Source organism: Talpa europaea (genome assembly GCF_964194135.1).
Source record: "Talpa europaea genome assembly, chromosome: X".
In the NCBI taxonomy this organism is placed as follows: domain Eukaryota; kingdom Metazoa; phylum Chordata; class Mammalia; order Eulipotyphla; family Talpidae; genus Talpa; species Talpa europaea.
The window spans coordinates 44,696,697-44,710,517 of record NC_140081.1 but is presented as its reverse complement, the minus strand read 5'-3'; the positions used below and the strand labels follow the sequence as shown (position 1 = coordinate 44,710,517).

General features: G+C 47.5%; 1 protein-coding gene across 2 annotated transcripts in view; it reads right to left on the bottom strand.

Moving 5' to 3' along the window:
• The window catches only part of STARD8 (StAR related lipid transfer domain containing 8), a gene marked incomplete at both ends in the record, with an annotated part of 73,582 nt that overhangs the window by 12,712 nt on the left and 47,049 nt on the right, over positions 1-13,821 (bottom strand). The gene's annotated exons all lie outside the window — the stretch shown is intronic.

Here is a 13,821-nt window from a genome sequence, read left to right as displayed (position 1 = left end):
ATGTAGTAAGTGGTGAGAAGTTTCACTGTGCCCATTTTATGGATCTCGACACAGGACCAGAAAGGAAAGGCTCGTGTAGTGTTGCAGCTGACAAAGTAGCTGTGCTGGGGCTGCAGAGCAAGCTCATTCTGACTCCAGCTCAAGGTTCCTATCCTGCTGACAGGCAGCTTCCCCAGGGCTCTTCTCCCCCTCCTCCCTACTCATTAAGTTTCAAGCTGTCCCTCCCCAGGGAGCCTCCCAAGACTGCACCAGTTCCCCTCCCCCTCTTCTGCCCAGGCCTATTTGCAGCATAACCCCATGCCAACAGTCATGCTGACACAGTGAAGGTCTGTGAGAATCTTGAAGAGCAATGGCTGGGCCAGCTTCCCGTTTCTGCTCTGGGAGTGCCCAGCATAAGAGAGGGCACCCTTGGGCCTCCCCAGTGGCGCAGTGGTTGAGTGCTGGGTTGCGAAGCTGCCCACGGCCTCTGCGGTGCCGGTTCGATCCCCGGCTCCTCCCCTGCCACCGGAGGAGGGTCCCACATGGTGCGCAGACCTCTCCTGCCGCCCGCTGCTCCCCTCAGCAGTGTACTTCGGTCCTTCTGCCTGCTCTGCTCCCCGCTCTAGTTCTGGTGAATTCTCTCGCCCTCCCGCGCTTCTGACTGTACCTGTTAGGGGGAAAAGGATGTCCCAAAGCAAATTCCATATAGGCTTTGTGGACTCCACCCCCACCCTCAGGTCCCAGCCACCTTCCCTTTGGTGGTGATGGGATTTGAAATTCAAGTACAAATTTGGTGGCCTGTCATTTGACTGATGCAAGGAAATTTTGTGGAACCTCAGTAGAGCTCCTGAGACACTCCACGAAGTTTCTCCTTTTCCTCCTGGGAAAGCATTACATGAATTTGTTCTATTTGGCTTTTACCTAATGAAGTAAAACTGGAAGGGAAGCATTGCCACTTGGGAAAATGGTAAAACTTTGGTATGTACAATATGTTAACAGTAGTATCGGGTATGTATGTAAATTGTCAATGGTGATTGTCACCTTGTAATATTGTATAATTCAATTGTTTCACATCTATAGAAATTGTTTCTGGAAATATAGGGAGAAAAGGTCTCAACAGATTCCTATTGATGGAACTGTTGAGAGTAAAAAAAAAACTTTCCTACAAAGGACTCAATAGACCTGGAAATACACCTGACATTTACTAAGGTTTCTTTGACATACTGGAACTTTTTTTTTATGCATTTCTGTCCTGACTCCACGAAGTTTTTTTTTTGTTTTGTTTTGTTTTGAGTAACCAGGATCTGCAGAAAGGTTGTAATTTTTTTCCAGCAAAACTAACTTGTCACATTTTCTCTCCCCTTGATACCAACACAGCATACAAATAGTGGTAGTAATTTTTGCTACTTATCTTAGAGTCTGTTTTTTTGCATAACTTCCATAGGGATTTTGTCTGTTTTAACAAAAAATTGGACGCGAGTTTGATTGTGTGGCTTTGTGTGGAGTTCTTCCAAAAAGTTGAAACAGAGCTGAACCAAGAAGAGGAGAACCTGTTTGCCTTGTTTGTAGGGTTCCAGAAACCTCCAAAGAAGGTGAGGAAGCTTGCCTCCATTGGCAGGACTGGACAACCCGGCCAACGAAAATTTCCTGGTACCCTCGAGAAGAGGAAAGCCCAGGTGGAGTCTGATGAGACCAACTTTATACCTGAAGCCTACATCGACTGGATGCCACCGGTTCGCTCTGATCCTGTATGGAATATTTCAACAAAGCCAGCTAAACAAATTGCTGTTAGTTATTTCTACCCTGTGATTTTATGCAAAAATAGGAAAAATGGTTTAAAAGTAGATTTAGTTTGCAAACTTTTGCTTTGCTGTTAAAAGTTTGGGATCAAGGTTGAGAAAATTTGTGGTTTTTTTCACATCAGTTGAACCATTTTAAGATTTTTTTTTTCCTGTAATTTTTACATATCTGCTGTCTTGTTTTGGCTAACACCTCCAGATTTTTTTTTTTTGGCTTAAACTGATGAACTATTTTTCCTGGAGTGGAGGACTTTTGCTTTCCACAATGGACAAATACCTGGAGAGACTGGTTTTCTTTCACACTGGAACCTGACAAAATGTTCATCTGAGACTGCATCCCAACATCCATATATTTCACCATGGAAATGGTGGCAACAAGTGAAAGGGGGGAATTGTTAGGGGGAAAAGGATGTCCCAAAGCAAATTCCATATAGGCTTTGTGGACTCCACCCCCACCCCAGGTCAAAGCCAAAGACACTGGGAACTCCAAATCCCATCACCACAAAAGGGAAGGTGGCTGGGACCTGAGGGTGGGGTTAAGCAGCCAGGTGGATACAAAAGGCAGACACGTGGGCTCTCTCTCGCTCTCCATTTTGGGCTCTCGGCCAGCTTGGAGCGTCCGGTCAGCTCTGAGAGTGACTTTGGGTTTCCAGGTCGTCGGATCGGGTAGGACGCATTAAAGACTTTATTTCCCTATTTTCTCCCTGAGTTGTACCTTTTCCTTATTTTCTTTTTCTCTTGTAAATAAACCTTTTATTAACCCTTTTGTGTGTGTCTGTAGTAGAGTATTCATAAGTCTCTTTAAAGCGCGCGGGTGAGGACCCACAGCCAGGAACCTGTTTAATATCGGGGCTGCTCTATAACATACCCAGTGCATGTATAAACAAACAAAAACAAACAAACAAACAAACAAACAAATAAATAAATAAATACATGCCTCTATAAAAATAAATAACTAACTAAATAAATAAATAAATAAAGAGAGGGCACCCTTGCTAGCCTCATGGGGCCAGGTAGCTGGATTGAGGCCACAGAGGAGGCCCACCTGGCCAGGGTAGACTCAGTACCAGCAGCGCAGCCCTGGGAGTACTCAGGGAGCCATTTGCTTCCCACCTGGGCAGAGCCAGGGAGCAGTGAGGTGGGACTCTGGGACCTTGCATTGTAGGGTGGGGAGAGGCTGCTGGCTTAACAGAGCTGCTCTGGCCATGGAGTCCTGCTCCCCAACTCTGCCTCCATTTCCTTAGTGCCTGTGGCTAAGGGACTCCAAGGAGACTGGTGGGGTGTTTCCAAGACAGGAAGAGCTCTCTGTTCCCTGTGCTCTCCCACAAGGAAATCCAGGATGAGATCCTGGCAGCTGGGACTGATAAGTTAAAGGACAAACTTGTATTTCAGAAATGCCAGGAAGGCTCATGAGGGAGGGAAGACTGTAGGAGGGTAGAAGTTGATCCAAAACAATAATGAGCTGATGAGGAATTGAGGGGGGAAAGAGTCCCTCAGGTGAGGGTTTTCTGGGGAGAGGGGGGGTGGGGCGGACACAAACACCTGTGCATATCCACAAGGGCTTCTGTCAGATCAGAGCCCACCCTTGCATCTGTCTCTAGAAATAGATGTACCCAAGTTTGCTCAGGTCCATGATCCATGTAGGTGGGTGTGACATTATGTGTCTGTGCACACATCCGAATCTGTTGGTGCATGTGTGTGTTCTACGTGACTGGAACTTTCTAATCTATGATAGAAACCTAGGAATCACCAGGGCCTCTGAGAGATCCCAGGTAGAGCCCAGCTAGCAGTACCTCAATACCTTTGATAGGGGGCAATGCAGACCCAGGAAAGGATCCAGGACTCTAAAGGCACTGGTATCTGGGGGATGTGGTAAAAGCACCCTGAAAATGACTTCACATGCTGAGCCAGGGAGCATTTGAAGAACATGGTCTTCCTGCTAGTACAGCGGAGCTGGCTCCCACCATTACTGTCTGCCGAGTTCCTGAAGAAGGCCTGTCCCCATCCTCACTGCACCTCCTAAAAGGCACCTTTGCTTTCCTGTCATTAGGATAAAGGGAATGTTTCAAAGGATGGGGAAGGATGGAGTTTTCAGAAGGGCACGCACAGGAGAGATTGGGCCCAAAAGGTCATTTGTAGTCTAGCAACCCCCCAACAGGAATGCCAGTCTTCAGGGAGAGACCCACAACTCAGGAACACACTGCTGAAGTACCACTCCATCAGTCTGTCATGGTTCGAGGGCGAGCAAAGAGAGGGGCTGAGAGTGGATTTCCTGCTCATCACCCCTGTGCCTCTGCCTAAGCCCAAAGGTGGAAGAGTGCAGGCAGGATGCCATCCTGGGCCTCCCACATCTGCAGCTTCTACCCAAGCCACAGAGCACGGGATATGACGGGCTGCTGCTCCCTGATGCTCACTTCAGTGGGCACCAAGGATTTCCTTTCCCACCTACAGCCCTCTAGTCCCATGCTTTTCACAGTGGGTTCCCTTCACTGGTCCTCAGATGCCAAGGGAGCAGAGGGTTGAGACGTAAAACAACCAACTGGAAGCCAACTTTTGGGCCCCTTCTGGTTGAGGGCAGTCACAAGCCTAACTTCAAATCCCAGTGCTGCCAGTCAGTAGCTAATTTGAGGTAAGTAGTTGAACATCTCTAAGGCTTAGTTTTCTGCTCTGAAAAATGGGGGTAATAGAATCCACTAAAAATAGCCAGTGAGAGCATTGGATAAAATACTAGAGAAGAAAATCCCTTGGCACATAGTACCAGCAAATGAGATCCCTCCCCATTCTGACTCAGAAGGGTCTCAAGGAGAAAGAGCGAACAGGAGAATGAGGCCCAGCTAGTGTTCTCTCCTGGGTTTGGAAAGTAGCTGTGTCCACACAATTGTCAGAAAAAGGGCCAAATAGCTCAGGGCAGTGAGGTGTGGAGTAAGATGTTTCAAGAAGGCTGCAACAGATAAAAGAGCCTAGGAGTTTGAAGAGGGCCACAGGCTGAATGCCCCAACAGCTGTCGCTACAAGGAATTTGGAGAATGTGATGGGCTATCACACAACAGGATGTCAGGGACATTGGCTCTTGACAATATACCACCTCAAGGAGGGCTGGAGACCCTGAGGCTCCCTCCCAGATGGAACTGTCAGACAGAGATCTTGGTGATTAAGGACTGAGCTAAAGGACTTTGCCTTTGTCCCTCCCACCCATCCTGACCTGCCCAGGCTGGGGCCAGAAGTGACCACCCACACCCAGTTGAGTATTCACATGGAGTCAGAGCGCAGGCAACCCAGAACAAGAATTGCTTTATGTCTATTTTATTTATTTTTTCAAAGAACCAGCTCTTGGTTTCATTGATCTTTTGGATTGTTTTTTTAGTTTCAATTTCATTTATTTCTGCTTTGGTTTTTATTATTTCTTTTCTTCTACTGGTTTTGGGGTTTTTTTGTTGTTCTTTTTCTAGATCTTTGAGCTTCGATTTAGGTTGTTTCTTTGAGTTCTTTCTTGTTTCTTGATGTGAGCTTCTATTGCTATATATTTTCCTCTTATTACTGCTTTTGCTGCATCCCATACATTTAGGATATTGGTGTCCTCCTTGTCATTCAATTCAAAGAATTTTTTAATTTCTTCTTTGATCTCCTCGTTAGTCCAGTGGTCTTCCAGTAGTGTGGTTTTTAATCTCCATGAGGTAGGATAGTTCCTTGCCTTCTCTTTATGGTTTATTTCTAGTTTGATGCCTTCGTGGTCAGAAAAGATGGTTGGTATGATTTCAATCTTGGTGTATCTGTTGATGTTTGTCTTGTGCCCCAGTATGTGATCGATCCTGGAGAATGATCCGTGTGCGCTTGAGAAAAATGTGTACTCCGTTTTTTTTGGAAACAGCTTTGGAAACAGCCCAAATGCCCAAAAATAGATGAATGGATCAAGAAGATGTGGTACATATATACCATGGAATATTACTCAGCATTCAAAAAAGATAAACACATGGAATTTGCAGCAACATGGATGGCGTTGGAAGGGATCATGCTCAGCGAAATAAGCCAAAAAGAAAAAGAAAAATACCGGATGGTCTCACTCATAGCATGAATCTAGAAAACTTAAATAAGGGACCAGGAAAATGAATATAAGAAAGTGAAAATCAAAATCAACAAACAACTATGAACCAGAGACACTTTTTGGGGGGTGGGGGGCGGGAGGGGAGGGATTGGGGTCAGAATGGGGGGTTTGCAATTGTATGGGGGAATATAAAAATAAAATTTATTATTTAAATAAAAAAAGTTTAAAAAAAGATAATAAAAACAGTGTTTAGAGTAAAAAAAAAAAAAAAAAAAAAGAATTGCTTTATGTACCTGGCGGGGAGAGTGACACTGGGCAGGCTGAGGTGAGTAATGGAGGAATGTCTGCAGCCTCTGGTCTGCCCTCTGATTCCAGATGTGCAAATTCCAGGAGTTTTAGCTGCTACAGTCTGTAGGCTGTGATCTGGCTAAGGTTAGGGTGATATGCCAGGACAGGTTAGGGATGGAACTCGATTGGCACAAGTTGCACTTACACCCAAACTCTCTCCCTGGAGAAGGGCCTGGCTAATTAAAGCCAGAAGAGCTGGGTGAGGGAGTGTAGTAGAAAGCTCCAGAATCAAATCAGGCCCCAGGGCCACAATAGGTCTCCTGGAGAAAGTATCTGAGCAACCCAGTGTGGTTTCAGAGGTCAGTGACAATACCTGCACCCATACTTACACAGGCCACGTTTCAGGGGGCCTCAGTACGGAGCAGAAAAGTGGAATGAGAGAATCAGGCCTTCTGTTCTTGAGAAACACTATGTGAACAAGACTAGAGTGAATGAACCCAGTAAAAAAGCAGCAGCATTGCCTACCGAGGAAATGCAACAGTGCCCAAAGACGGTAAATGTGCCAGAGGAAAAACTTTTACCAATCCAGGCAGCTCGCTTACTTGCTGCCTAAGTGATCTTGGGCAATTTGCATTAACCTTTGCTTTCACACAGTGGAGATTAACAGCTTCCTTGCCTCCCTCTGTGGTTACTATGTGGATTTGGTCAGGTTTTGGCTGGTTTGCAGTTGCCTAGATGAAAGCGAGTCTTAGAGAAGACTGCTTTTGTTATGACTACTTGAACTTTGCATTCACGTTGTCTTTTGAGCTCAGCTCGGATTATCTTCAAGTTGTAAAGGAGTGAGAAAAGAGGGTGGGGAGAAAAAGATAATGGCAACAGGAAGCTAAGCTGTGGGAGGTCAGCCCCCCATACAAAGTCACAAAGTCACCAACCCCTCTGCCAGATTACTGGGAAGCTACTCAAACTTCTCAGTGTTCTGTGAGAGCTGCCTGGGCCCCAGTTCAGCCTGCTCCCTCCTCACCCCAAATCCAACTCAGGCCTGGGACCAGGTGAGACACCTGGGGCCCAGGACAAGCAGTAGGTGGAAGATCAGAGCCCCAGATCAAAGTGTCTTGTTACTGCCAGAGTAGTAACCTCTCGATGTGGGCTGCACATTACAATCTTTCCAAGAACTTAAAAAATTTCAAAGTCTGGGGTCTGAGCATGACCAATGAACTTAGAATCTCGAGGGTATAGGGTTTGTTGTTTGCTTTTGAGAATTCTCTTGGTGATTCTAAAGCAAGTGCTGCCAAGCTAAGAGAACCAATAAACAGGCAAGGCCAGGGAAATAGCAACAGCATAGGTCCTTTGAAAGATTCAGCCAGAGGCTAGACTCAGGCCGGCTCTAATCACTGGTCATGCTCTCTCTAGGCCCAAGCAATTGAGAGTGAAGAGCAGTAGTGTGAGTGCATACGGTAGGTCAGCACAGGGCAGGTCTGTGGGTGTTGGTGAATGTCATTTACTCAGTTAGTTGACCTGCTCCATAAAGCAGCTTTCAACAAATGGATTGGTTTCCTGGACCTTCCTTATCAGCTTCTTTAAAAAGGCATCTCCTCCATGGCCCTTCAACATGGGATGGGTGTCTCCAAAATAAGGTCTGCTATCAGTAGTGGGCTCTAAGTGAGCACAGGAAGAAAAGTCAGTGTCCTGGGGGGTGAAGGGAGACCTAGGATGCCATCTGTGGGACAACCCAGGCTCCCAAGGGAGTCTCTGAGGCCCAGCTGGTATCCCAAGTAGGTAGAGTGGGAAATGCTAGGTCCTGGCAAACAGCTTCTCAGATCATTTCTCTGGTTGAAAACAAGAGTGTTTCCTTTGCCTACCTTCACTTCTAGAGAGGTACCCTGCTTGAGGAGGAGAGGCTGGCCTTTTAACGTCATAAGGGTTTGAGGGCTAGTAACTCACTTGGCTCCAAGTGCTTCTGATCAGCCCATAAGGAGGCACTAAGGGGCCTGGGTCACAAGAGTATGCCCACCCAGCCTCGAGCCTCGGATCCCCGAGGTGGTGTTTTATTCCAGTTTGCACCAAGGGGCCCTCTAAGTTGGCAGTGACTGGCAGAGTTGTTGCAAGATGACTGACTGGCTGTCCCACCTCTCTCTCTGGCAGGTGGGGGGAGGTGGCAAGGGAGAGGGGTGTACATGAGAGCCCACACTAGGGACTGTAGGGATTGCAGGACTGCAGAGACTTCCCCTCCTAACGCTGGAGTGAACATTCAGGGGGCTCTGCAATACCCCACCCACTGGGAGGTCAGGTACTCTTGCTGCCTCTCCCTGCTCCTGCTGCTTTTAGCTGGAACCACATCTCTAACTAGATTCTTACAGGGGAGGAGGGCGAAGGGAGGAAGGGAGACAAGACCAAAATAGCTCTCATCCCACATTCCAAATCACAGGAGGGGTGCCACAGCAAGGGCCGCCAGATTGCCAGATTTAAAGCAGCCTAGTTTGACAGTGCTGGATGCTGGCTGGCCTCCACCTTGTGAGGTCACCAGGCAGAACTAGGGGCCCCTGTTGCACCTGTTCAAATTCCAGCCTCATTCTCAGTCAGAGCTACAGCTGGTTGTCAAGCTCCTGGGCCCAAGCAAGCAACACTTTTAGAGTTTCCATGTGAAAACCGAGGCCCCACCAAAGCAAACTAGCCAGGAGGCTGCAGTATCGCAGGACTGGGTGGCAGCAAAATCAAGCCACTGAATCTTCATGCTCATCAGCAGTAGGTTTACCTGTGTGGCTCTCCATTCTAACACCCCTGTCTCCTCAACACTCCATGGCCACGACATGGCCCCAGGAATTCTAAGCCAGGGCCAACTGTGCCACCCAGGGAACCTCAGGCATGCCTGGAGACATATTCGGTCATCACAACTGTAGAGGGACACTACTAGCATCTACTGGTAGGGACCAGGAATGCCATAAAAATCTGAGAAAACACAGGAAGCCCCACAACAAAAGCAAGGTTGACTCCAGGCCTGAAGTGTGACTGTGAGGGTCAGCCCACATCTTATCTGGGGACCTCAAGTGCCTCACCCCATCTTGAGATGTCCCAAAGGGTGACATGAAGAATAGGCACAATATTCAATGACGGTCCCTTGTCTGTGACCACTGTAGACCTCTTGAAGGCTCAGTCAGGAAGAGGTGGCAATTCTAGTTTGGAGTTTTTGTAAACATTGGAGTTACATAAGGAGCCCTCAGCTGTACCACCCCCCTTCGTGAAGCTGGGGCCTGAGCTCTGGCATACACTGGAAGTGAGGGAGGGTCGGGAAGGCCCTGTGGGTAAACCAGTTAGTCCTTTAGCCTATTGGGGTTGCTTGAGAATGTGGGTCCAGAATTGTACTGGCCCGTGGTCTCCCTGGCTCGACACAGCAGGGCCGGCACAGACAACTCACATTCCTGCCCAACCCAGGGCTTTCCTGTGACAGCAAAGGTCAAAGCTGTCACCTACTTTGTCACCATCCCTTCATTAGCTTTCTTGCTCCCAGGGGATTCTGCCCCCACCTAGTCCCAGGTGCTCTGACAAGGTCACTGTGACAAGGAAGGGCAAGTGTTTTAATAAGCTTTTCGCTGCTCTATCACCTCCAATCCCCAGCCTGGAGGCAAGAGATGCCAGTCTAACCGGTCTGGGGTAGATGTCAGACCGGTGGTAACTACCCTCCACTGTGGTATGGGTGGAAAGAGTATTGCACTGAAGGTCAAGAGATCTCCGTTCTGGCCTTCACACCACTAGGATTGTGTTGGGTGACCTTGGGAAAGCTCTAATTTCTCTCTGAGCCTGTTTCACCACTTCACACTGCCACTAACCAAAATCTAGACTGAGCAGTAGTGTGTGCAATCAACATTGGCTGCTTGGTAGAGGGAGCTCCTGAACATTCTCTTCTGGGACACTCAAATGAGGGTCTTCAGGGGGACCGAGACTAAACCAATGATCCTTCCCAACCCGGTCGCCTGATATTCCTACTCCAAAGGCACCAAACAGCAAGGCTTAAATCTCCAGTCATCCTGCTCCATCCTTTCTCTGTACAGGTTTTTAGTCACTAAGGTCTTTCAACTTTTCCCTCAAATGGTCATGTTTGAGTTTCCCATGTGCAGTCAGGCTGCAGTTTCTGGATTATATAATCCCTCCCAGTTCTCAGTCTCAAGTCTCTCATTTCCACAGGCTTTCTGCAAGCTGCTTTTCTAAGAGCCCAGCTCTGACGTGGCCACTCTCCTGCCTTGCAATCTAATGGGCTTCTCACTGCCCACAGCCCAGGACAGACACTAGACTTCTGAACTGACCTTGGAGGCTTTCCACAGTCTAGAGCCTGTCTGATTCAAAGCTGCAAACTCCTAATATTTACCAAGATGAAGGCCAAACACCCCCTTCTGCAAAGCCTTCCTCCTCTGATCTTTCACCACCCCCTTACCACCGAATGGCTGGGTTAAATTAAGTGGCCCCCTACCCATTTCTACTACCTTCTTATCTGCACCTGAGTCTCTCTCCTCTGTTTCAATGGGAGCTTCACTGCACTGCATCCTGTTGGTCTCACTGTTCCCACTGCAGTGTGGTAAGGGCTACTGAATGTGCTGGCAACTGCTTCCTGCTTTCCAACTAAACATTGCCGGGGCCTCTGACTCTACCCCTTCCTCTGATATCACCAGATCAGGGATGTAGAACTGAGCAAACACTTATAACTCAGTCAAATGATTCACTGACTGACTGACTGACTGACAGAACACCTTGCCCCAGGACAGAAACCAGAGGGCCAGAAACCAAGGTCCAAAGGTTTGGGAAGGGAAAGTAAACTCTTTCTGAGGGTGGCAGCATTCTGACTTCAAGGAGCATTTAGCTCTGCCATCCCAAGGTGAGGTGAGGGCATCTAAGTTCACCAGAGGGAGGGGGCAGGTGCCATGTCCTGCTTCCCTCTCCTGGCCTACAAAATCTTGGCACTTGCCTGTTTTGACTCTATGCCACTTCTGCATCCCACCCCTCTCGCCTACTTCCCTTTCCTTTTGCTGAGGCCAAATATAAACTCCCATCAGGAAATGCCTTGAAGGAGCCTGGCCCCACCCTGAAATCCAGAGAAAACTGTCTCTGACAAAAAGGAAATGGGCCTGAAAGAAGTGGCCTTCTCAGGCAGGGCCTGTTCTCTCTCTGGAAGCCAGCAGACATAACCCTTCCCCCGAGCCCTACAGTCAGCCAAAGGGAGGGCTGTGCTGCTGAGCACAAAGCAGTGGGCAGAGGCCTTGGGTCTTGGGGGACTACATGCTTAGGCCATTGTGAGACCAAGGGAAGGAAAAACAAAATGGTAGCCTCACAGCTAAGTAGGACCTAGTGGCATAGAGATTTGGGGGTACAGTGGAAAGAATAAATGGCTAGCAATTTGGAGATGGGACTTTTCGCCCTGGCTCTGCTTCTTCTCAGCTGTGGCTGTGCTCATTATTGATATCAATATTAATGACACTGAATGTAATTATTAATAACAATTAATAATAGACTCTAATATTTGCTGAATATTTACTATGAGGCAGGCCCTGGGCCAAAGACTTTACACAGATTGTAGTGGGCAACACTTAACTGCTCTGTGCCTCAGTATCCTCATTGGTAAAATAAGGATATGATCATAGTTCAACATGATGTGTTTGCAAGTATAAAACGAGATCATAATAATGCCAAAGGGCACTGAGTCACAGTTATGTCCCAGGCAGACTTTTGGGTAGTGAATGTTTCTACGGCTTCTATCAGTGAGTCTTTATAAGAAACCTGTGAGGCAAGTGCTCTAATCATGTCTATTTGACAGATGAGAAAACTGAGGCCCAGAGTAACTTGCTCAAGCCAGCAGCTAAGACATGCAGGGCCAAGTTACAAATCCAAGCAGTTTGGCTCCAGAGTCAGAGCTACCAAGTTAGAAAGCATCTCAATAAATGGGAGAAACAACCTAGGCTGGGGCCTACCACATGGTAGACATATATATATATATATATATATATATATATATATATATATATATATATATATATAAGTTTTTACAGTCTAAAACCTTAGCCTGAAGGAATGTCTCAACAGAGAAGAAAACACTTGATCATCTCACATCTCATTTGGTCTCAGAACAGCCCTGCCCAACGCAGACAACGTCTACTGTATAAATAGGGAGACTGAAAGCCATGAAAGATCAAATGACTTCAAGTGGACTATAAGATGGGGATCAGGAGCCCACCTAAATGCCCCAGGCCCTCCTGCTGATCTGTTCCCCTGTCCTCCTTAGGCTCTTCCCTCCAAATCCACTCCCCTGCCTCCAACTTGGCTGTGCACTTATTCAACTGATATTACCTGAGCACCAATTCTATGCAGCCCTGTGCTAGGCACTAAGATCTGAAAACTGAACCAAAGACACACCCTCCTGAGGTACCTGGCCAGAGCTGCTACCAGCACATCCTTCTCAGGGTCAGATGCTAGTATGGACTGCTTGTTGAAGAACCCCCTGGAGCTTGTTTGGAAGAAACAGGAGATGAACTCCAAAGCAATGGAGCTGGCAGCTGGGCCAGCATGAGCTTATAAAGCTTATGGTACCCGAGGGCCCTGACATGGAAACAGTAGGGTGAGGGCTAGAGCTTCTGGACAACCCCTACACACACACACACACACACACACACACCCATTCCAGCATGGGCCACAACAACTATAGGGACCACAAATGTTAATCCAGCCAGCCTCCTGCTTGCCCCTAACCACCCACTCCTTCTAAATAATGCATTCTGGTTGCCAAGACAGCTAATTAAAATGTCTCTTGCTGATGCTACCCTGCACCCTAATCTCCACCCCCAGTGACAAAAGGTGCTAATCAGGCAGGCCTGATGCTGACATAAGAAACACTCCCAACTCCCCTCTACATACCCTCCTTTCACCCAGTGCAGCTCTGCTTTAGAGCAAATACTCAGACCTTCCAGTTTTCCCTCCTCTCCATCTGTCCACCTCAGCAGTGGGTGGAGCAACTGCCTAGGGACTGTGTGGCTAAGAGTAACTGACTGCTGGTGGGTACAAGGAACAAGCAGAGGCTGAAGGGAGATCTAGGACTCAACTCTTCCTCCTGGACAGGCATCTTGGAGAGGGTCAAGGAGAGACCTGGTGCAGTGATTAAAGGCATGGTTGGGGAAGTCGGACTGCCTGGATCCTGATCCCACTTCCATCACTCTTGTGAATGCTGTGTGACCTTGACCAAGTTCATTTACCCTGTCCTTGCCTCAGTTTCTTTATATGTACAATGCAGGTGGTAGTTGCAGTACCTACCTTACAGAATGGTTATGGTAGCTAAGCAACCTCAAATGTGTCAAGAATTTAGAAGAGTTGGCTATTGTTATTGGTGTTATCATAGTTACTACAACCTGTTGTCATTGGTGTCATAAATGCCACTAAAGTAGGCCAGAGGAAGGGAGTACTATAGTAGGCATGATGGGGGTAGAATCTGGAGTGACAGAAAAGTCCAGACTTAATGCCCAGGAGGCAACAGGTTTGGGCAGTGCCCATTCCAGATCAGTGAAAATAGCAAAGCAATAATGTGGCAGAAAGCACTGCTAAGCCACAATAACAGTGAAACTTCCGTTTATGTTGCTGAATACTCAACAACACTATGACATAAGAACAGGACTCCATTTTATAGCTGACAAAATGAAGGCTCACAGACATTAAGTAATTTCTCCAAAGTCACCCATGCTCT